Source organism: Rattus rattus, chromosome 2 (genome assembly GCF_011064425.1).
Source record: "Rattus rattus isolate New Zealand chromosome 2, Rrattus_CSIRO_v1, whole genome shotgun sequence".
In the NCBI taxonomy this organism is placed as follows: Eukaryota; Metazoa; Chordata; class Mammalia; order Rodentia; family Muridae; genus Rattus; species Rattus rattus.
Window position 1 is genome coordinate 82,671,401 of NC_046155.1, and position 25,243 is coordinate 82,696,643.

General features: G+C 46.2%; 1 protein-coding gene across 2 annotated transcripts in view; it reads right to left on the reverse strand.

The window, feature by feature from the left end:
* The window catches only part of Iqck (IQ motif containing K), a 117,854-nt gene that overhangs the window by 780 nt on the left and 91,831 nt on the right, over nt 1–25,243 (reverse strand). The gene's annotated exons all lie outside the window — the stretch shown is intronic.

Here is a 25,243-nt window from a genome sequence, read left to right on the forward strand (position 1 = left end):
TGCCATGGCTCGGCCCCTCAAACACTGGGAGGAACAAGGGTTTGCACCTTCAGGCCAGGAGCTACCTCCCCCTCGGTTCATGGCAGTCTGGAACTCAGTTCAGGAGAAAAAGGTTGATGGTGCTCACTGTAGGTTATGGTGCTGAAGGAAGTTTTACTAAAAACGATGGTAGATTGGCCCCAATCCATTACCTGGCACCATTTCATTGAACGGGAGTTAGCTGGACCCAGAGCATAGCACTCTGTATAGGAGAGATTAATCCCAAGAAGTCAGATTTGGTCCCCAAATAAATATGGAAAGTCAGCCCCCTAATGGGGAAATTCTTTTAGAAAGAACACTCTTCTTTAAAATGTGTTATTATTTATCACTAATACTGTGGTGCTGGGAATGTGCCCAGGGCTGTTCTTGGATCCATCAGTAGACGCTCTGTCACTGAACCACTCCCCCTCTGTAAAGACCTTCAATTTGTGTGTGCCTTACGGTGCACTGCACGAGTGCACATCCTTGGAGGTCAGAGGACAGCCTTGGGTATCCTTAGATACCACCGCCTGGCATTTTGAGACAGGTTGGCTGGAAAGCCCCATGGAACCTCTGTGACCTTCTGTATTACTTGGACACCAAACCCTGGTCCCCAGGCCAGTGCTGTAGAAAGTTTACAACTGAACCATCTTCCACCCTGACCTTCAGTTGTTAGCTTTGCCTCTAGTAACTTCCTTCCTGTGTAAATGCCTGAAAGGTTATTTTCCAGGGTTCACTGCCCTGGTTATTTAGGAAATGCATCGTGTTTCTATCAGGCACTGGTTTTGGACTGTTACTGTGCAGATCAGAGGTTTCAGCCATGACTCCCCTAGCATTAGGCAAGGGAGGCTGCCGACATCACCTCAGCCTATTTCTTAAAGGCAGCGGCCGTTCTGGGGTAGGTTCCCTTAGATCCTCCTCTTGATCCTTCCCCAAGATCCTTCTTGGCTACGTGGAATTGTCCCCAGGTGCCAGGGTCCCCAGAATCCTTTCCTTCTCTCTTTCAATCCCTGTACTGTTCTCAGTTTTGGTTTATTATTTTATTATTATTATTATTATTATTATTATTATTATTATTATTATAGTTATATAGGTGGGAATCCCTAAATCTCAAAACGTAGAAGAAGCCCAAATCCAAATCCAACTGGAACTAATTCCACATGTTTTAACTCAGTAGAATTATTTTTTGAAATTCCATAAAATTACGTTCTTACAATATGTATGAGTGAATATGACACCTAAATGAGTCTAGTCTTTATACTTGAAAGCTAACCCAAGATTTCAAATGCAAACATTTTAAGATCTGAATCTGGTGTCTCTGTCTCTCTCTGATCTCTGTCTTTGAGACAAGTCTCACTATGGAGCCCTGGCTGGTCTAAATATGCCTGTAGTCCAAGTTGGCTTTCAATTCAGAGACCTGCCTGCCTGTGTCTCTCAAGCTCTGGGATTCAAGATGTCAGCCACCAAAAGGGAGTCTCAACCTGTGTTAACATTAACAAGAATAGTTTTAATATTGGGAGTCTTTAAATGTACAGATGGAGCCGTGAAATGGCTTGGTGGGTACACGGCTCCGTGGGTAAAATGCATTTGCCTCAAAGCCCAGTGACCTGAGTTCTGCTCCCAATACTCACGGGGTGGAAGGAGGGAACCAACTTCTTAAAGTTGTTCATACAGTTCTGTGCATGCACATATGTGCACACACACAACACACACAGTTAAACAAATTAAAATATTACATGTAGAGGTGTACCTCTTGTTGGTTATACAGGAAGTCACATGCAATGCTATATGCATTTAGGATTCTAGATCCTATTAACAATGACACTGGTCCTTCAAAGTCAGAAATACTCTTCATTTTTCTCTGACTCCCTCCACCCACACCTCTGGCCCATGAAGGCCTAGGCTGTACAAATTATGACTGATAGGGTGCTGAGTAAGGTCTTTGTAGTGTCAGTACTCTGTTTAGGGCCCATTTCAAGCCATTGGCTTGATGACATCCAGGCAGGAAGACAAACGATAGTCACACAGCAGGACTGCACTGGATCTTGGGACGCACAGGGTGAACTTGTCCAGCATCAAGTGGAACTTCAGACTGAGATGGTTCTCAAGTGAGATCCAGGGGATGTCCAGTGGAGAAGGCTGTTATCAACTCAAGACCTATAAGGGTTGGTTTTAATTGTCAACGACATAACCTACAGACTGGGTAGGGAATTTTAATGAGGGATTGTCTAGGTTAGGCTGGGCTTTGGGCATTCCTTGAGCATTAATTGAGTTAACTAACGCGGTAAAATGGACAATGCTCTTTTTTGCCTGGACCTGAACTGAGCGAAGTGAATGGACTGATCTGGCATGAATGCGAGCACTGTTTCTGCTCTCGAAATGTGACTAGTTCGCTCAGGTTCCTGCCGCTGCGACTTCTCTACAGCTGCAACCTGCAATTACGAGCTAAAATAAGTCCAGCATTGCTTTTGTCTGGGTACTTTACCATAGTAACAGTAAACAAAACTAAGACAAGGCCCAATCTAGTTGAGCCCAGGGCCCTCATTTTAACAAGCCCCCCAAGTGACACTGGTGGATGCCAGTTGCAGGTTTTGACCTACAGGCAACAGGTGTACACCCAGAGTCCACCTAAGACGTGGTCCCATAAGAACCACGTGGACATTTTTCAAGTGTCTGGGCCTCACATTATGGGATGTCACTGGCCTGGGACCCAGATATTGGTATTATAGGAGTTCCTGTGTGCCACTAATGTTCAGTAAAAGTTGAAAATGGATTATGGCTAGAATCCAATTTAAAGAAACTTGACTACAAGACCCTCAGAGTCTAGAATTTCTCTCAGCTGATGCATCATGGTGGTTCCTGAGAGTCTCCAATTACACTGATCTACGACTATCAGGTAAGTACAGGGTGTTAGTGGGTGAAGGAGATAAGGCTTGGTTTCTGGAAAGGATTCTCAGCCCTTGACTTTCCTTAAATTCCCCTCTGTTGTATCTGAAGAAATCACCTGTGTGCCTCTGTCCCCTCTGCCCTTGCTCTGGAAAAGGCTAGCACATTTTTTTCAGGGCGTCACAGGGATACCTTGAGGCCTGAGGGGACAGGATGAAAACGTTCTAGGCCTAGATTAGATTGTATGGAGGCTAGAAGCTTCCAGAACTAGGCCGAGGTTAGGAGACAGACAGTTAACTTCTGAGACAACAATTACTACAGGAGAATAAAAATTACACATACAGCATGCGACTAGGGAGATGGCTTGGTGGTTAAAGCTCTTATTGAACAAGTGTGATGACTAGAGGATCAGAATTTGGGTAGCCTGCACCCACATGAAAGTCAGGTGGACTCGGTAGCAGATATCTCCAGAGCAGGTTGACTGGGCTGGATCTCCAGGTTCGGTGAAAGACCCTGACTCAATTAAGTTGGAGTGGTCGGGCCTCCAAATGTGCACGTGCCCTCGTGCGTGCGTCGCACATGTGCTGGCATATATATATATATATATATATATATATATATATGCAAATAAAAACCATGCATATACATACACACAGATATAAAGGCAAAAGTCGCTAAGTAAATACCATCTCATAGCAGCAGAAGACAGAAAATTACCATCATCTCATTGGAGAACAAACTATGCCCTGGAGCAGCGAGTGATTCTACAGAGTAGTGAGCATGAATGAACCCCAGCACTCACTCCAGCTCAGATGAGCCTAATGATACTGTTGCATGGTAGGCTCAGCACAATCCAGAGTGTAGCCTTGATTATAGCAAACCTTGGTATTGAGGGAAGCACACTCAAGTGAGGAACTCAGTACCACAAGTCAGGTGCGTGGCTTCACTGCCCAAGGAAGAAATTCAACAGTGTTGACTTTGAGCCAGACATAGTGATGTGCACCTTTAATTCCATTACTCAGGAGATAGAATCAAACGTATCACAAGTTCAAGGCTAGCCTGGGTACAGAGCAAAACCTTGCCCCCGCCAAAGGAGGGAAGGAAGCAAGGAAGGAAGGAAAAAGAGAAGAGAATGTTGCTAGTATCTCTCTCTGGGTGTTGGCCACATCGGTGTTCACTCTATAGCTCACATGTTTTATTAGCACCCATCTCTAGAAGTAAAAACAAAGACAGTGCATACCTGTTATAGACATGTGTTGAAATCACAAAGCCATGATAAAGGACTAGAAAGAACATTCTTGGTTGTTAAAGCTAATTCTCACCTGTCATACATACACTGGGGAACAGACAATACTCCACATTTTACTACTGCATAAGCCTATTGGGGATGCCCCATCCTCCAGAGAAGATGAGTGCAGGCCGGGGGTGTCCACTGAAGCCCATGACTTTTACCATATGTATCTTTTGAGCATGAGGACTCTATGCAAGGACTACGTTGCTAAAAAGTAAACAGAGGACTGGAGAGATGGCTCAGCGGATAAGAGCACTGACTGCCCTTCCAGAGGTCCTGAGTTCAATTCCCAGCAACCACATGGTGGCTCACAACCATCTTTAATGGGGATCTGAATACTCTCTTCTGTGTACCCATACATTAAATAAATAAATCTAAAAAAAAAAAAAGAATTCTTGGATGTGGTGGAATACACCTATAGTTTCTGCTACTGGGGAAGGTGAGGTGGGAAGGGTTGCATAAGTCCCAATGCAGTTAGACTCTGCCTCAACCAACCAATCAACCTGTATTCCAAGGGGTCTTAGTCCTTCCGGTCTTTCAGGATCCAGCCCTGTAAAGGTGCTCTAGAAAGGGAGGCTTGAGGAGTGAAGGGAAGGCAGGAAAGAATCCAGCAGAGCCTCTGGAAGAACCCACTTTCTACCTCAGAGATATCTACCAGACAGACGCCTCAGTGCCCCTGTCCTGTCCTTGTCCCCCTTGGCATGCTGATATCCAGCCAATTCCGGAAGGGCCAGGAGGAGTGGAAAATCCCAAAGAGATGTGCCAACCCTTCTTCAGCTTCTGTTTAGTGGCAATGTGACAGGAGAGCCTTGCATACCAATGAGGCTCCATTTCTTGAGCTCTCCCATCCTCTCCTACTCCGGTTCTGCAGCTGAGAGGTCACAGCCCAGAGCAACCTCACAGCCAGCTGCACTGATGGACAGGGAGGAGGCCTGGGGTCAAAGGAGGGAATGTGGGACCACAAGCCAGGCCTGCTCACCTGAGGCAAAAACACAGATTCCAGGGACCCACCCCAGACTTTCAAAGCTGAACCTGGGAATCAGCTTTGCCCGTACCAGTCTGGGGAAAGAGCGGTGTCTTTGAGTCTGATTGGTTAATCACATATGTGAGCTTGCCACCCCTAGGGCAAAGCCCCTTCCACAAGGAGCTTCTAATCTATTTGAGGGTGAGAGAGAGAAATACTCAGGGAACTTCAGTCCCTAGGGATCACATAGCAGGAAGAGGCTGCTTCTTAGAGCTTTCCCTCACAAACAGCAACAGTGCTGGGGCTTGAGGTCACAGAAGGGACAGGATCACTCTCTCCACTCAGCATTTTGTATCAGAAATTTAACAATGTTGATTTGATTTATTTAATTAATTAAAAACAGAACAAAAGACAAGGACTCTTACAGCCCAGGCTGACCTCAGATTAGCCTAATGATACTGAAGGGGAGTTTCCCCACCTCACCTTCCCCAGTAACAGAGACTATAGGTGTGTTCCACCACATCCAAGAATTCGGTTTACTTTTTTTTTTTAGATTTATTTGTTTAATGTATATGAGTTAAGTAGTCGAAGATAGCCTTGAACTCCTGATTCTTCTGCCTCAGCCTACTAAGTGCTAGGGCTACAGGCGAGTACTAGTGCATCCGGTTTGGTGCTGATGTCTGAACGGAGGGCTTTGTGCAGACTGGGCAAGTGCCCTACCAGCTGAGCCATCTCCTATCCCAAGGGTTTTCTCTTCTCTTCTCTTCCTACTCAGAGTCCGTTTTCCAGGTAAAATTAGTGTATGTGGTTCTTATTGAAGTATTGACATATATTAAGTCAAAGTGAGGTTGTTTGATTTTACAGACAGGGAAACTGAGAACATGAACAGATTAGGTAATTTGTATGAGGTCATACTATAGGTGGTCTGGCCTCTCTGGTCACATCCTTAACCCCGACAGAATCAAAGTCTACACACTTCTCACGGGGCAACAAAGAGTCCTACAATAAAAGGTACAACTTCCATATGCTGGAGCAAAGGCATTCAGGGCTGTGTCCTAATCACCACAGACTGCCCGAGAGCAGTCGAACACCGGGCAACTGAGAAAAGATCCCTGCAATAGCTGATCTCAGTTGTCAACTGGAAACCCAGAATCATCCGAGGCAGAAGCCCTCTGGCCATGCTTGTGGATATTATCTTGATTTATGATAACCGAGGAGTGACGATTTTTCCAGTGTGCATAACACCATTCTTAGTCAGGGGAGCCTGGACTGTATAAAAAGGAGAAAGCAAACTATGCAGCAGCATGCATTCGTCGCTCTCTGCCCTCCAACTCTGGGTGCTAGGTGACCACTTGCTTCAGGCTCCTGCCACCTTGACTCCTTGCCATGGCGGACGGTGCCCTTGAACTTGAGCCAGAAGGAACCCTTTCTCCCTTAAGGCTCTTTGGGAGTCAGTTGGGCATCTGGTCATTGATAAATGTGGGGGTGCCATTAGAAATGTAATGTTTTCACAAAGTTTCAGAAAAGAGGAGGGATATCACAGAGGAAACACAGCAGGTACATTTCCTGTCAGATTTGAGGGTGAGGTAAATTTGAAATTTCTAGATCCCAAGTTTAACATCTCACTGAGGACAAGGGTGATGTAAAAATGCCATCTGGCTAGTGTCAGAAGCCATCCATGATGATACCTCTCAAGAGAAGGCAGAAGGGAGGTAGAAACTAGACACACACACACACACACACACTTTTCTAAATATAGACAGTCATGATTTCCTTTCAGAACAAGTGGTTCCCACTTTGCATTTGTTCCTGGTGAAGTCTCTGTTGTCTACCCCTTAAGTGTGCCTGCTTTGTACAAAATCACAGTCATTACCCACAAAATTACAGCCGCAGCCTCTGCCCAGTCATCACGTGGGCTCTCAGCTATGCTTTAAAAAAGAAAGAGACCTTAGCATAGACGAAATGGAAGGAGGACAAGGAGAACAAGGAGAATGCCCCTTCTCCTTGTTGTCCTAATGCACCTGCTGTGTGGGTTGCTATTTGGTTGGGTATTATTTTTCTTTTTTTTCTCATGTGTGGTTTATGTACCTGCTCATGTGGGTATGTGTCTATGTACATGTGTGGTTGTACAGGTGTAGGTTCATGTATGTGGAGGCCAGGGGTCAATATTCCGTGTTTTCCTCAACTGCTCGCTCCCTCATTTTTTGAAACAGAATCTCTCATTGGCCTGGAACTCACTGAGTCAGTTGGATTAGCTGGCCAGCAAACTGCTGGGACCCTCTTGTGTCCACTTCTCCAGTGCTGGGTTTATAGACACACATTGTCCTGCCTGGATTTATGTTCATGCTAGAGATCCAATCTCAGGGCCTCATGTCTTTGCATAAAGCACTTTCCTGACTGAGCCATCTCCCCAGTCCCGAGGGTGAGCTTCCTCTTTAAAGGAATTCTATGAAAATATAACAGACTAGCTGGTAATAAAAGTGCATGGCTATAGTCCTAGTACTTAGAAGGCTGGGTAGGCTGGATCAGAGAGACAGAGAGAGAGAGAGAGAGAGAGAGAGAGAGAGAGAGAGAGAATGAGATGAGAAAGAAAGAGAATGAGAGAATATGAGAGAATATGAGAGAATGAATTTGCCAGACAAAAGGATCCACAGGAAAGCCACCATGTACACAGTAATAGTGAGCTGGAGTGCCACATGCCTTTGGTCCCAGCTCTCAGGAGACAGAAGCAGGTAGTTGCTCTGGAATGTGCTCCCCAAACTCATGTTTTATCACAGTTTTCAGGCACAAGTGCTTTTCCTGTAAAGACTCCTCTGTCCAGCTGACCTGCCAGGCCACCACAGCATGACCGAGTTCAGGGATGAAATGGCATTCCAGTGGTGGACAGGGACATAAATAGATAGATGATGTACATGTACAGAGAGAGAGCAGTATACACTAGAACGTATACAATGAAGATGTGTCACATTCAGTGTTGGAGAGGTACAGGCAAGTGGGATGCTCGCCCATCATAGAGTGGCCAAAATGATTTGGAATCAAACACGTAAACACTCCCACCCCCTGACTCTGCCTTGACTCTTACAAAAGACAAGGACTCTTACAGCCCAGGCTGACCTCAGATTAGCCTAATGATACTGAAGGGGAGTTTCCCCACCTCACCTTCCCCAGTAACAGAGACTATAGGTGTGTTCCACCACATCCAAGAATTCGGTTTACTTTTTTTTTTTAGATTTATTTGTTTAATGCCAGCAGAAGCCTTGAACTCCTGATTCTTCTGCCTCAGCCTACTAGCTAGGGCTACAAGTACTAGTGCATCGGTTTGGTTGATGTCTGAGCGGAGGGCTTTGTGCAGACTGGGCAAGTGCCCTACCAGCTGGCCATCTCCTATCCCAAGGTTTTCTCTTCTCTTCTCTTCCTATCAATAAAAAGTGTATGTGGTTCTTATTGAAGTATTGACATATATTAAGTCAAAGTGAGGTTGTTTTGAACAGACAGGGAAACTGAGAACATGAACAGATTAGGTAAATAGGTCATACTATAGATGCCAACAGAAATCTACAACCAGCAGAAGACACCCAACAGCAGGCAAAGTACCAGCATTTCTCACAAGGACCCCGTGGAATACGAGGTACCTATCAATAAATCACTGGGTATATAAATTGTGAGGCACTCAGGAGAACACGTTACCAATAGAGTCATCGAACACTCTCTGGACGATAAAGCTGGGTCTCGGGACAGAAAGTCCAGCAGAAGAAGCCAGGTACAAAAGGGTGAGTTGCTATGTTTTCAAGTAACAGAAAATGTGAGGCTAAGCAAATTTCTCTGTGAAGTCAGAAAAAGGTTATGTAGGGAATGGGGAGGCTGAGGGATTCTGTTGGGTTTTGTCATGGTCTCCATCTTAGTCCAGGTGGTAGATATGTGGTGTAGACTCATGCAGGAGCTCAGTGTGTGGAATGTGATGACTGGCGCATCTTCCTACAAATTACCTCACCCACAAAAACAGAAGCCATGGGTTTCTAACTCTAAACCCCAGTGCCAGGGGTTGGATACCTCCCCTCAGAGTTGTCATTGCCAGTGCCCTTGACTGCCCACCAGGACTAAATGGTAAGATCCTGTTGGTGAAGACAGCACACCCCTAGGCACACCATGAAGTCAAGCTGGACTGAGCTGGCAGTGTTGTGCCTAATGACTAGCTTACACAGTGCCATGAAAGTCGTTGGGAAGAAAAGTTCTCCATAATCTAACTCAGTTTAGGAACATGTGTTCAATACTACCAGCCTGCCAGCCACGATATGCCCTCAGGCCCAAGAGTGATATCCCAGCTCCAGGGCAACCAACTGCTTCCTGCTGGAACTGAAGCCTGCCCTCAGGAGAGAACACAAGCCTGGTATTAAAAGCCTGGTCAAAGGCCCATGGCTTGAGAAGGCACAGACCCCATAGGGGGTCCACTATGATGTTCTGTAAACGTATGTGGAGTTAAAGTGCATGACTCCTGCATAGTGATGTTTGCCTCTCGAAGTCAGAGAAGCCTCTTTCTGTAGTGAGCGATGGTCAGAGCCAACACTAGTAACCTGTCAACTGCTGAGAACGAAGAAACGCAGAATGCCCGGACCTAACAGAACATCCATGTCACCCATCCCCAGGCCGAGAAACTCATCGTGGAATAGGAGGTGCAGAGACTGTGGGAGCTGAGGGGGGGCACTACAAAGTGCTGTCCTCTGGCTATGGCAATCATCTGCACCACCCACACGAGACTTCACACAGACAAGGGGGAAGCATCTGTGGCCCAGTGCTGTGGCCCATGCTGTTTAATCCCAGCACTTGGAAGGGATCTCTGTGAGTTCAAGGTCAGCCTGGTCTACAAAGTGAGTTCTAGGACAGCCAGGACTACCCAGAGAAACCCTGCCCTGGAAAAAAAAGGAGGGAGGGAAGGAGGGAGGGAGGGAGGGAGGGAAGGAGGGAGGGAGGGAGGAGGGAGGGAGGAGGGAAAAAGTGAGGCATCAAAGCAGAAGCAGGACATCGAGGATGGAGAAGGGGCCCACAGCTGTGGGACAGGAACAGGGTACAGGAATATGAACAAAGTTCCCGTATGCAGAGGAAATTGTCAGAAATAATTCTTACAAAGAGAAGAATGGGAAGACTCAGATGAAAACGCTGGCAGCTTTACATAAATATGTATAATATAAAATAAAATGGGGAAGCTGGGCAAGAGAAGATTGGATACAAAAATCTGAAGATCTTGTGAGAGCCCAGGTCGAGAGTCACACACTGCCCAAGGCTGTAGCTCCAGTTTCTGGGAGGCAGAGACTGAGGAGCCAAGCTCTACTCCAAGCCCCAACTACACAGAGAGAGACCTTGTCTTCAGGGACAAACCAACAGTGACAGGCCTCAGCAGGCCCTAGGACACTAGAAATGCTAGCAGTGACTTGGAGTTCATCAGGAAATATCCGTCATGAAGACCCTGCTCAGAGTTCTCTACCTGTCTGTCCTTTACACTGTCCCCACACGTGCCCTGGGGACAGCTGTGCTGGCTGAGAGGTGGAGGCAAAGGGAGGACCATCCAAAGTCACAGAGCTACTGGAATGGACAGGCAAGGTTCTCACTGCCTCCGTCTGGGAGTAAGCAATCCATGGGCTTCCTGGATGATGGCACAAGCCAGTCAAGCCAACACTGAGAAGGCTGAGGCAGGAGGACCATGATTTCAAGGGGAGCTTAGGCCATGTAGTAAATCCCATCTAGTAAAAGAAGACAAGAAAAAGTAAAAACCACGGTCAACACCTTCATAGTCCTTAGAGTTGGAATCAGGGCAGGCTAGGAAAACAGAGGACAATGTAAACTTCATTACCAAGAGTTAATTTTTCTGTTTTGCTAGTGTTTCTTCTCTCGTGAGCATGTGTGAGCTGTCGAAATGACATTTTCATGCTTGTGTATGCTGTGCTTTGCCACTGTCCCCTCTCTTCTCCCGAGCCCTTCCTTTTCCCAAACAGCTTGTTTTCTAAGAGATTATTTTTCCATTATATTATCATGACACAGTTTAAGAAAATTTGAAGAATACAGGTAAAACTTAGAAAGAAAGCCCCAGCTCTCTTGCTTCCACACCAGAAGAGGAGCTGGGAGCAGAGAAGTAAGCGTGAATGTCAGTAGGCTGGCAGGTTCACCAGATGTTGGACTGCTATTTTTAGGAGACTTGAGTCACCCTAGAAGCCAGGAGGCAATGGGGCAACGACAAGCCCCAGGGTGGATTAATTGCAGCTTTTTGCTGCTGACTTCTAAACAATGCCCCCGCAGCCAACTCGAAGCTCGGCCTCCTTGGAGGCCGCATTCTACATGGGCACATTTGATCTCGGGGTGACAAAGCTGGTTACCCTGAGACAGAATCGGGGAATCGCTAATTTGACCCTGGGAAGGATCTTAATTCTGGAACTTTAGGCAGTGCTGGGATCAAAAGGATCAAACCTTATGTGTGAGAGGCAAACTTTCTACCAAGTCAGCTACAGTCTCAGCCCCCAAAGCCTTGCTTTCGTAAGGCAGGAAAAGCCACGTCCTTACTGGAAAAGAAAATACATCAAAGCTGGCAAGGGGTGCCCCCCGAATATAGGGAGGGGGTCTGGCTTGGAATCCTACTGTCTATCAACCAGGAAACCTGAACAAATGTCTCAAGCCCTCAAGCCTCTTTCCTTCATCCACAATGGGAATATGCTACAGTAGGTATGTGTTACCCCGAATCCCTGGTGACAAAGAGTTGGGCCCCAGGCCATGGCTCTATCGGAGGTGGTGCAACCTTCAGGAGGTGAGATCCAGTGAAAGAGAGTTAAGTCAGTGGGGCATGCCCTTGACGGTGATATCGGCACCTGGCCCCATCTCTGTTTCTGCTTCTAGCCAGCCAAGCTTGCTCTACTACACAATCCCCAGATGTTCTGTTTCAGCACTGACCCAAAGCAACAGCAACAGCTGACCCCAGATGGAAACCTCTGGGAACCAAGATGTTAGGAACCAGTATAAACCTTTTCTCTTTGCAAGTTGATTATCTCAGGTGTTTTGTTACAGTCATAGGATGATAAACCTCATTAATGCAGGTTGCTGAAAAGCCTTCAGTAGAATGCAAGATCTGAAATACGATGGCACACACTGCACAGCACATGGGTCGTGTGCACAGCACATGGGACGTAGTCAGTAAGACCATTTCTGGATTACATGAAGGATTCAACTGCCATCAGAGAAATGGGAAACGGGGCACTTAAAACCAGTATTTCAACACATCTCTTTAGACTCTTGGACAAGCTTTAGTATATGTGTCGTTCATGTGAATTTGTGTCTCTACCTGATAATTCTTCCTATACCTCAGTGTACACAGGAAGTTCCCTTTTGCAATTAGTTAGATTACATGAAGACTGGAATTTCACTGCCTACTACATTGGCCTCTGAGAGTTGATGTCTCCCAGAACGCATCGAGTCATAGGCATGAATGAACACAGGCCAAGCCCAGTCAGCCACTGCCCAGAGCTTTTTATTTAGCTCTGCATTCTCAGCTGCCAGGGCCAAGATTGAGCCTTTAGAAGCATCCTAGGCATCCTGAGAGAGTGTACAGTCTAGAGCATACCCACAGCCTGGCAGAAGCTATGCATACTACACTCTGCCTTAAGAGAAGTGGAAACAAGTCCAGCTATGTTTAAACACCGCTACAATATGACAAGGCAATGACTAATCATCCCACGCTCAGGGACTCTGAGGCAGGACTTGCTTGTCTTTTTTGAGTTGGAGATTCATATATCCCAGATTCACTAAGTGGTCGAGGGCGACCTTGAACTTCTGATCTTCCTACCTCTACTCAATATGCTGGGATCATAGGTAGTGTCATATGCCTGGTTTCACGAGGTACTGGGGATGGACTCTAAGTAAGCACTCTCCAACTGAGCTACGCCCCAGCTTCTGCTTGCTCATCTGACTCAGATCTCAGAGCAAGAAGGCCTGAAACTCAGAAACCATCACATGTCAGAGGGGAGTAGGACTAACATCCCAAGGTCTCGAATACCGAGTTCCCTCTGAGGGAGCCCCCAGTAGCCTGGGAGGAAAACGTGAATGTCTTCACTCACTAAGGTGAGTGACCCATTATCTCCCCATAAGCTCACATCCTTACAGAGGATGATTTCTCTCCCCTGTGTCTCCTCAGTACTTCAGCCCAGTATTAGTACTTTTGCTGCTGGTGGGAAAAAAACCCAGAGGAAAGCATTTTAAGAAAGATGGTTGATTTAGCCCACAGACACAGGTGAAGTCCATCAGAGTGGAGAGGTCATAGAGGCAGGAGCTTGGGACGGCACTGGCCACCCTGTACTCCAAGCCAGGAGCAGAAAGTGATGAGAGCTGTTGTTCAGCCCCTTTCTCCCTTGGATGCACTCCAAACCTAGGACCTAGTGCTACCCCTAACTTTATGATGAAATCTGAGGTCAGGAAAGCATAAATTTGTTTACACTAAGTTTACACTAGATGTAGACAAGAGAGGCCAGACAACACAAGTGAGGGAAGTTTGGGGGCAGACCATCCTGTCTGAAGAAGTGCTTCTTGCTTCTGTGTAGTTTAGGATTCAGTCTGGAAAGTTCATTCCTAAACAGGAAGTTGAAGTGCCTGGATGTTTGTCTCCATGGACTCTAAGTCAATGTTCTGTTGCTGTAGTTTTGAAGTTCAGGGTTTAGCACTCATGCAAAAGGTGGAGTGGGCCTTTATCCCTTGGCTTCCCCAATAGCCGTTCACTGGCCACTTCTTTATCTCGTGCTGCCTCCATCCTTCATCTTTTGTAACTAAAGTTAGGACTCAGAAATGACAGGAATTCTCAGCACCTCTAATGACTGGCTATTTAGCTCTGTAAAGGGGCAGGGGAGGAAAGACACCCCACAGAATTGAAATCACATATGTGATAAGGGACTTGAATGCACAACACACACACACACACACACACACACGCAAGCACATACATGCACATACATGCATACACATACACACATACACACACATATGCACATGCACACACACATACGCACATACACACACACATGCACACACTCAAATGCACACACAAAACTTTTACTAATTAATACAAACAACCCACTCTAAAGGGACAAAAGCTTGGCTCTGATATTTCTACAGAGTAGGTATAGTAATGGCTAACATGCTCGGAAAAGATCCTCAAGAGCATCAGTCATTAAAGAATACTAATCAAACTCCAATGAGATGCCATTTGACATCCACTACAGTGACTGTAATCTAACAGATAATACTGAATGACAGCCAGACTCATATAGAAATACCTTCCCACATGGCTGGTGGGAATGTGACCTGTCTCAGCCACATTGGAGAGTACTCTGGGAGTTCTCTGGGGGTGGGGGGGATGCTAAAGTTAGCACCTGACCCAGCAATTCCACCCCTAAATAACCCAGAGAAGTGAAATGCATGTTTACATGGACTCTTGTGAATGAAGGCTTTCAGTAGCATCATTCCTAATTGTTACATGACATAAGGGTTAGCCTCTTCTGTCTACATGGTAACATCTAGAATCACCTGGGAGATGGGCCTGGGAGCATACATGTACGAAATTGCCTCTATTAGACTAAGTAGGTAAGAAGACCTGCCCATAATGGGTGGCACCATTCCCTGGGCTGAGATCCTGGACTATACAAAAAGGAGAAAGTGAGCTGAGCCCAAGCAGCCATCGATCGCTGCTTCCTGGCTGAAAATACAATGGGACAGGGCTCCTCAGGCTCCTGCCGTCATGAGTTCTCCTTCATGATAGACTGTACCCTGGAACTGTGAGGCAAAACAAACCCATTCTCCTGTAGGGTCTTGGTTGGTTTTTTGTTTTGTTTTGTTTTGTTTTAATCACAGAAACAGGAAAAGAAGCCTACACATGGGTATTAGCTTATCTGAGTCTCTCTACAATAAGGATGGGGAATATAATAATGTCCACTGTTCAGATGAGGAAACCAAAGGTCGGAGAGGCTGCGTAGCTTGTTTACAGTCACACAGCCAGTGAGGATCTGTGGGAGTATTCAATCAAGACCCCTGGATTTTGTTTGGTTTGTAGCTGGGCTTCTGGTTAAAAGCAGAACTACCAGAAAAGTTCATGTGTGGCTCAAGGACGAGGCTATAATGACCTCTGGCCTCACTTCACTGCCGATCCTGAGGCTCCTGTAGTTCCAGGTGTTCTTCCCGATAACTCTCTGAATGTCTTGAAAGGGAATGAGGTGAATTCAATGCTAGTAGTAACAACAGGACAAACTGCAGGGCCCCTGAATGTCAACCAAAGCCTCCTTAAATGGAGCCACGCAGAGCCCTGTCAAGCCCGCCTGTGGAGTAGGAGCAAGCAGAGATGGAGATCTTAGACCCTTTGCTTTCTCACTTCTCAGGAGGTGATCACCTCTCACTTCTCACTTCACAGATCTGGTGAGTGGGTGGGCCTTAAAGGACAGGAAAAGGAACTGGTCCATGCTTAGTACTGTCCAGCCTCCTCAGCTCTGTGCCTTTAAATGCATCCAAGCTCCAACTAACGAGAGTCGGATCTGAAAGCTGGCAGACACTCTAGCTGTTTGGATTCTAAATTTAGACTGTAAGGGTGAATACCATGAGTCAACAAACTCACAGAGCAGGGCGGGGCCGTTTGGCAGGTGGCATTGTTGCTCTCCAAGGCTGATAGGCATAAAAGATCATGTGCTTTATGCCCTTGGCAACTGAGGCTGGACCCTGACAGATGCTATAGAAAACACTTTCAGTTCCCCTAAGCACTGTCACTCCATGGGTGACAGCCACACGCTGCAGCAATATGAGGAGGAAAGGCAGGACTCAGGTCACCCCTTTGCATTGTGGCCTTGGGTATAATGTTGAGGTTCTCTGTGACTCGGTCTCCTTATCCATATGACGTGATCAACTGTACCTACTTCAGAGGAGTGTGTGAAGAAGCAAGTGGCGTGCTTGCTTCAGAACAGGCACACATGGGACGGGACCCTTGTTACCACAACAGAAACTGTGGGTTATCAAAGAGATCAATACCTGGAACTGCACTGTAGAAAACTAAGACAAGAAACCTTGCTGGGGGTCCATGGGTCCAAAGGTGTGTGTGTGTGTGTGTGTGTGTGTGTGTGTGTGTGTGTGTGTGTGTGTGTGTATGGGGGGGTGCTCCTCAGTATATCCAGGCAGGGACTTGTCAAATAATAGAAGAAAAGGAAATGTGTGAGAGAGGGAGCTGAGGATGTGGCACAGTGGAAGAGTGCTTCAATCAGCCATGGAAGGAAGGAAAGGGAAGGGGAAGAAGGAGGAAGGGGAGAAGGGGGGATGGGGAAGAAGGGAGGAGGAGGAAGGAACAGAAACCAGCTCACCCCTGCTGTCGGGGACATTCCTGGCTAGTGTGGCCCTATAAACAACACACAAAACAAACAACTAAAATGAGTCTTGTGACATGTGAAGTCCATCTCAGTAAAACTGCTGTAGCAAAGTAGAAATGACTCCAGGGACTTGACAGGGTTTAAAAACTACACGTGGCCAAGTTAAATCCATCACATAGTGAGAGGGAGTTTACAAAGGAATGAGCACAGTTCCATGTAAAACCTAGCAAATGGTCCACACAAAGCTGGGTGACAGGGCTTGGCCAGCCAGGGTCATCTTCCCACACCCTGCACTGTGGTCAAGGCCAAGTACAGCCACATGGTCCTTTATGTCCTGCGCTGTGAAGAGGAGACAGTTCTGACTCCAAGAGACACGTCGTAGGGCAAGTTGTGGGGTGGGCCTTTTGAACCACACTGTAGAATGTAACTTAATTTTTTCTAAACCTATTTTTAATGATGGTTCTTAAATGCTTTAATCTCCCTTTTAGCCCACTACCCACCAGAGATAGTGAGAAAGAAAGGATAAGGGGGAAGTGAACCTGTTTAGAAAGGTTCTTTGGAGTAACTCCAGTCTGTGTTGTCTGGACATCTACAGGTTAGTTCACAGTTAGCAGCAGCAGCTCGATCTATTCACAAACACTTCATGGATACACCAGCAGTTCAGTTTGGTAGAGACAGGTTAGCAACAGCAGTGACATGACCTAGCAGAGACACCAGCCCTCCCTTGGCTTGAGTCAGAAGGAGGGACCAGGAGAAGTCCTCAGCTGTGCCTCTCTCAGTGAAGCAAAGATCAGCACAGACTCAAGACCTACAAGCCAGCTCTATGAGCAAGCCTAGCTCAGTCTCAGTGTCTGTACGGCAAGTCCTATCTATACCCTCCAAGCATCACAGTCTTCCACGGGTCTTGCCTCAGCACGTATGTCTGTCTCAGCTGACATCACTCAGCCAATTAGTTTGAGTCTACAGAAGCAGCAAGAAACTGCAGCACGTCCCCAGAAGCTCTTTGGTGTGCTTCTGTCTATGGAGTCCTGACAAATGCAGCTCAACTACACAGTGTAAGGCGGACCAGTACATGCATGTTGTTAGCAAGGAATCCTTCATCATGTGTCCTTCCATGTGCTTGTTTTAGCAGAACGTCCTTTCACCTGTGTCTGCTTCAGAGAAACATTCTTTCATGAGTCTGCCTTAGTCTTTTACCTGTGTTCACTTCAGCTGAACGTTTCTTCATGTGTTTGCCCCAGCAAAGCACCATCAATTGACTTTCCAAAGAACCCTTAAGTTTCCACTTCAGTAGAACAAATGTTAGGGGGACAAAATAAAAAGATGAGGCATGAGTCAGGGTAGCTGGGGAGGGCTTTCCAAGTGGGAGCAGGAAACAGGGACGGGTGGTGGTGAGGAAGCAGATGCATGCACAGCTATGCATGGCGGAAGACAGTCCCACGCTGTCCTGCCTGCTGCAGAGGCCTCTGGGCTGGCCCCTCATTGCTGCAGCCGTTTTACTAAGATGAATTCCCACACCATCCGACTCATACAGCTAAAGCAGCCAACTCAATGGCTTTAGCCAATTCACAGATCCGAACAATCAAGCAGGCTGTTAATATCCCAACATGCTGCTCCTCGGAGACAAACCTTGGCCAAGCATAGTGTTGCAGGCCTGTAATCCCTGAACTTGGAAGACTGAAACAAGAGAAATGAGGGTTTAAGGCCAGTCTGGGCTTCATATCAAATCCTGTCAGAGAAAGAAAGGAAAAGAGGAAGGGAAGGAGAAGGAGGGAAAGGAAGAAAAATTAAAAAACCCAGGTGTGCTGGTGCCTGACCATAGTTCCAATACTTTGGTGGGGGTAGGAGGATCCTTAGCTACATGGAGAGTTTCAGCACAGCCTAGGCTATAATAGCCCTTATCTAATGGCAGCAAGGGAAGGGACCCCCACCCCACCCCCCACCCCCGTCCTCCTGTCCTTCCTAACCCTAAAGCCTTCGGCCTTCCACATTCTGCCTGCTCCAGGCATTCTACATCCACACCATATGTAACAGGGCCTCCTGTGACAGCTCTTGTGGGTAGGATATTTTTGAGGTTCTGCTTTGGCTTCTTGGGGTGCTGCTGTCACTTCCGTGCTGATTCTAACAGACATATTCTGAAAGAGCATCAAGTCCCTCCCCTCTCTCAAGCCCTCCTGTCCTTGGTCTGATGGGAAGAAAAGCTGTGAGTCCCCTAGAGAAGCCTGCCTCTACACAAAGTTACACAAAGTTCTCCATCTTCAGCTCAGCGACCCTCACAGCTGTGACTCACTGGCGAATAATTTAACTCGGATACACAGTTTCCTCCCCTGTGAAGCTTGGAAACAATGTGTAAGGTTCCTGGTACATAGCAGGTACTTGAGAAATTCAAGCTTTCCTGGTGGCGGTGGTGCATGGTTTTAATCCCAGTACTGGGAAGGCAGCGGCAGGTGGATCTCTGTGAGTTCAAGGTCAGCTCTACAGAGCTGGTTCCAGACAGCCTGGGCCACACACACACACACACACACACACACACACACACACACACACTGTTGAAAAAAACAAGAAGAAAAAAGGAAGGGAAAGGAAGGAAAGGAAAAGAAAAGAAGTTCAAGCATGTGTGGGACCAGGGCCTTCCAGATATTCAGTGTGTAACAGCTAAAGGGCTTGGTGTGCCGTCTGTCCTGTGGGCTGTGTGATTCCTCCCTTCTCTTCCATTAGCACTGGCTTTCTTTTAAGAGGAGTCACCTCTGGGTGTGACAGACCCAAATATGGATACAGAAAAGGTCCACATTGCAAAGTGTAGGCTTCCTATCTTCCCAAGACAAGACGGTGTGCTCTTCAGAACTCTCCTTTAGCATTCCTACTTCTTCCTTCGAACTCTGTCCCTGTGAGGCTAGGGGTGGCACACAGAGCCCACAGCTAAGCAAGGGGCTCTAGTACTGAGCCACGCTACCAGCTTCCCCTGAACTCTCTTAAATAGCCCAGGACTCATCCCACACTCCCTTCTCTCCTTAACCTCTAAGCTTCCAGAGTTTCTCTCTGTCCCCAGCTACTGTAGTCTCCCCAAGTTAGCCAACCTCAGCATCTGCTATTCTTCAATTCTGAGACAAAAATCACACACTCAAGAGCAACGCTTTGCAGGCTTCAGCACTGTGGCCATGAGCATATGTACTAGGAAGCCGTCATGCAGAGCATCCTCTACTTTGTTGGTACAAACATTTCCTGCCTCATCCAAGGGCCTGCTAGCTGGTACACTGCAGAGCTGGACCTGGAGCTCAGCTCGTCTACATTTTTAATCCATGAAGTGGCATCGGTGAGAAAGGCCTCACAGAGGAAAGTCTCAGATCTACAGCTATTACTGGGATTCCATAGCTAATCCGTAGTATTCAGGCTTTGCTGATGTGGACAACACATTCTCCACTAAGAATAAACCCACATCATCACATTCTCTGGCTGCTAGCCAGATGCAGCTTTACACATCTTCCCCGGGAGGTTCCCGTTTGTGGCACTGAGGACTACAGCTATAGGTAAATTGCCTAGAATCAAAACTGTATTTTGGGAAGTGGAGGCAGAAGGCTCTGGAGTTCAAGGTCACCCTCAGTTACACAGTGAATTTGAGGCCAGTCTGGGTTACATAAAAAACATACAAAACCAAACCAAGACAAAAACAAAAGCAAAGCAAAACACAGAACATCAACAATAAAAACAAACACAACGTTTAGCTGACTAAAACAGAGACATGAATTATCTACCCACCTCTCCATGCCAGCAGTCCGTCTAACACCATACATGCTACCACTATCGTATTTGAGCATCACAAGCGACTTCTGTGACCAGTCCTAACTGCCTCCAGGCCACAAAGGGAAGCTGAGTCAGGTGTAAGAGTCTTTCGCTTGTGTCTCCACTGACAGTAAGAGGCAGAAATCTGGTTCTGGGAGAAACCCGAAGCCACTGTGTTTAATAGCAGCACACTGTTCTCCAGATGTTGGAATCATGGTTTAACAATGTAACAGCCCCCTTTTGTTGAGCACTGAAGATAAGCTGCATATTGTTCTGGACTATGACCATGTGCTAAGGTGAGGGTGGCCGTGGTGTGCCATTACCATTTCTTTGCTACAGGATGGAGTCGCAGGGAGATTAAGACAATTGCTCCAGGACACCAGCTGGGGGATGGAGGACCTAGTCCATCTGGCCATAGTAGTTACTGTTCCCATTTCTGTCACAAGACACGTGACAAAAACAACTTAAGGAGGGGAAGGTTTCTTTTGGCTCACAGCTACCGTCCAGCTGGTAGGGAAGTCATGGCAGGTGGCGAGAGCCTAAGACACCTGAGGCAGAGAATTAATGCTGGCGCTCAACCCCTGCTGTCCCTTTTATTCACTCCAAGACCCAGCCCATGTGATGGTGCCACCCCCAGTTAAGGATGGGTCCTCTCCAAAACTCCCTCTCAGAATGCCCAGAGTTTGTTTCCATGGTGATTCTAAACCCCATCAAATTACCCCTCTGTATCAACTATCGTGGGCCTTCCCCAGGTTTGTAGATCTTACAAGAGATTTCTGCATTCCTAAGGATAGAACAGAATGCTTAACAAGGCAGGGGAGGTGAGGTGAAGCCTCAAATGAGGCTCATTTGCATAAACAAATTTAGGATATTAAACTTTAAGGCCAAACCATTAAAAAAAGAAATCATCTCTGACTGAACTTTGATACCAACAGAACAGCGTGGGCCTGCAAGCATTTCAAGAGAAGGCATGTCCCAGCCAGGCAGATTTCTGTAAAATTTAAAGGAAAAGGATATGTGTGAAAGGTGATGTCATCCTAATATCCTGACACACTGGTGAGTCTTAAAAATAAAATCGATGGAAGGAAGACATGACATCATTAGATGTCTCTTAATCAAATTCTTATTTCTTTTGTGGATTAAAGTGAAGAACGACTTAACATTTGAGAAGATGAGAGAGGATAGAATATATAAGATTAAACTGAAATGGCAGCTTGGATTTACAGACATATTTTTTAATTAAGAGCTATATCACTATGAAAACAATGACCTCATTTAGAATTACAACTGAGGCATGATCATTCTTATTTTACAAGGAGGAGAAACAAAGCACAAACATGACATCACCCACCCAAAGTCCCACAGTGAAGTGATGGCACTGACTATAAATCTGTGCAACACTGTGAATGATAATCCACATGTTGTTCCTATGTGCATGCATGTGTGTGCGTGCATGTGTATGCATGCATGTGTGTGCATGCATGTGTGTGTGCTCCTGTGTGCATAGCATGTGTGTGCAGTCTCTGTGTGCACATGTATGCATGCATGTGTATGTGTGTGCTTCTGTGCATGCATGTGTGTGTGCATGTGTGTGTGCCTACATGTGTGAGTGCTCCTGTGTGTGTGCATGTGTATAAGCATGTGTGTACAGTCTCTGTGTGCATGTGTATGCATGCTTGTATATGTGTGTGCATATGTCTGTGTGTGCTTCTGTGCATGAATGTGTGTGTATGTGTATGGATGGCCTGCCTGTGGTGAGGATTAGTCCACGACCTTTCACATGTTATGCAAGTGCTTTACTATTGGGCCATATCTCCAGCCCAAGAACATTTCTGAAACCACAGGGAAATCTTATCTGCAGGACTTGTCATACCATGAAAAGAAATTGCTTGGCTCCCATGCCTTGCCCCAGGCTGCTGCGCTTTCCTTCTAGGAGGAAGAGCCGCTCAAAAGGGGGTTAGTATTGTAGTTCTGAAAGGACAGTGTTCACTGGACGCCACACAGTCCTTTTTATCTGTGAGATCTAATCCTGGCTTCAAGAAGGTGTAGTTCCAAGAAATGTGTTTAATTGTGAGGACACACTAGCCCTATTTCCTTTCGTGCTGTGGCTTCTAGGAAGCTCAGAGCTAGGTTTTTATTTACTGAGGGAACATAGGGAAGCCGTGACATTGCACAATGCAGGATGGAAGGGTTTTGTTTCTTTTGGACTGGAAGTTATGTGACAGGTTGTACTTCTTCCTCTTGTCTCCAAGAAACCTCCATGCTGAAGAGGAGAGCACACACCTTCTGTTACACAGTGGCTAACCTCTGGGGACCTGGTGTGAAGCACCTGACTACAGTTCACCACTGCCCACTGAAACGTGTCAGAAAGCACATTTTAAGTGTCCTGACCACACATAAATGCAGCTACAGATGACACTGATGTGTTAGCTCTGTTGATTGTGGCAACCATCACACGGCATTCTTTTCTTTTTCTTTTTCCTTTTCTGACAGGGTCTCTCTGTCTAGTCTTTGCTGTCCTGGTACTCTCTGTGGACAAACTAGGCTAGCCTTGAACTTACAGACGTCCACCTCCCTCTGCCTCCCACCTCTGAACCCAGCACACAGTATGTCTTTACACTAATCAAAGCACCAGGCTGTGCACTTTGAATATATACCAATACGTGTAATTTTCATCAGTTAGATACTTTAAATAGATCTTCATCTACAGGTCTTCTACTATTTTACCAAATAAATTAATGGCTTTTATTTCCACGACCCTATTTTTTTCTTAAGTCAATTGCCACCTGTGCCTAAAGTTACTGTGTATTTTTGTGTCTACTACAAGTCACCAGAGTATGGAATGAGCGCTTAGAAACAAGACGTAAAACACTTCCTTTGACAGATTGTACCTTCACACCTTTGCTTCTAAATATAAAGTGATAAAGTCACTTAAAGCTTATTCGTTCATATATAAAGCTGCATATACCTTATGAGAAAGTTACCTGGTGTGAGTGAGTGAGTGAGTGAGTGAGTGAGCGAGTGAGAGAGAGATGTGTGTGTGTGTGTGTGTGTGTGTGTGTGTGTGTGTGTGACACACAATAGATTCTGGTAGTATGGGAAAAATTGCTATGATTTTTGTTTTATTGTTTTGTCTGCCCCTTAGGTTTCCAAATAAAACGTGGCCACGGCAACCTCTAAGGCAAAGCCAGTATCTAGGAACAAACATCTGTATTAATGCACCTCAAACTGTTCTTTCTTTCCTTTTTCCTTAGATTAGCCTTTGGATCAACCTGTGGATCTCAACCCCTTTAGGGGCTTGCATATCAGATATTCTGCATATAAGATTCATATACATTATGATTCATAACAGTAGCAAAATTATGGTTATGAAGTAGCAGTGAAATAATTTTATGGTTGGGGGTCCACAGTTCCAACAAGAGGAACTATGTTAAAGGGTCGCAGCATTAGGAAGGTTGAGAACCACTGCTTTATAAAAGAAAACCTTAGGGACTGGAGAGGTAGTTTGGTTGGAAGAGTGCTTGCTATGTAAGCATGAAGATCTGAGTTTGGTCCCCTAGAACCCACATTTAAAAAGCCAGGGCTGTAACTCAGCAATGAGAGACAGAGACAGGCAGATGCCTGAGGTTCCCTGAGGCCCCCTGGCTAGACAGTCCAGTCTGCAAGGCTAGCTTGGGCAAATGAGAGACCCCCATTTCAAAACCAAACCAGACCCACAAGCAATGTAAGGTGGACAGCAGCTGACAATGACAGCTGCGTCTGTCCTATGGCCTTCACACATGCACATACTCATACATCTGTAAACACATAACTAAACAGGTGAACACACACACACACACACACACACACACACACCACTTTTAAAGCTGAGCATGTTCAGAGGCAACTGCCTATCATCCTCATTATTTTGAGCATGCTTAGAGGTGTCTGTATCTTTAATTTTAAACTTTTGAACTCATGTACTTAAGCTAAGGGTCCCCTAAATAGCCTCACCTTCACCCCTTCCTGAGCTATGCCTAACTGAGATGCTCAGGAATACACTGCCCCTACGGTGCTTTTCCAGGAGCAGATGCATGGGCTTTCTTCAGTCGTTCAAGACAGCGCTACTCTGGAAGTGACTCCCCTGCCCTCCGTACCTGCTGCAGGGAATAAATCTTTCTCTGCCCTTTGATTTCTTGACTGGGCTTATTTTGACCTTGTATTCATCACAATGTAAGCCCACTGGGTTTGGTAAGGGGTATTCACGTACAAAGAACACATGAAACCAATCACTGACGAAACACAACTAAAAATTTGCTGTTATTTGGGATGGGATTTTTGACTGAGTCTCAAGGTATCTTTGGACTGCTGTGGCTGAAATTCTGAAGACACGCATTTAAAAATAATCTGTGCACCTGTCTTGCTGATGAATGAGTGGAACACTTCATGCTGTTTCTGTCCGAGGAGAGAATGTTGTTTGGGACAGTAGCCTCTGACTCTGTAACCTGAGACCCAACTGCAGGTGACCGTAACAGCTGGCACTCCTCCCTGAGACTTGCTGTCTGTAAGAGGCTGCTCCGAGAACACACAGTGTAAATACCAGAACACGGCATGGTCAGATGAGAACACCTTAGAGGAACATTTGTAGGGGGATTTCTACACAGATAGAAACGTTTAAATGAAGCTCAAAACTTTTGTCACCTACCTTTTGTTTGTTTGTTTGTTCATTTTGAAAATCTAAAGGACAACTTACTTGTGCTTAACAAAAGATGCCACACAGGAGGTCTTTGAGGCGTGACAACACTGTCACCTTGGCTAGGGAAGCCTTGCTTTCTGACCCTCCATAAAATAATTTTCTTGATGGCAGCTGAAGGGAGCAAGAAGTTCTGGTAATGGGGAATGCCAGACTGCATGCTGCTCCTCTCCATTCAGCCCCAACCCAGAGCCCTCGATGGA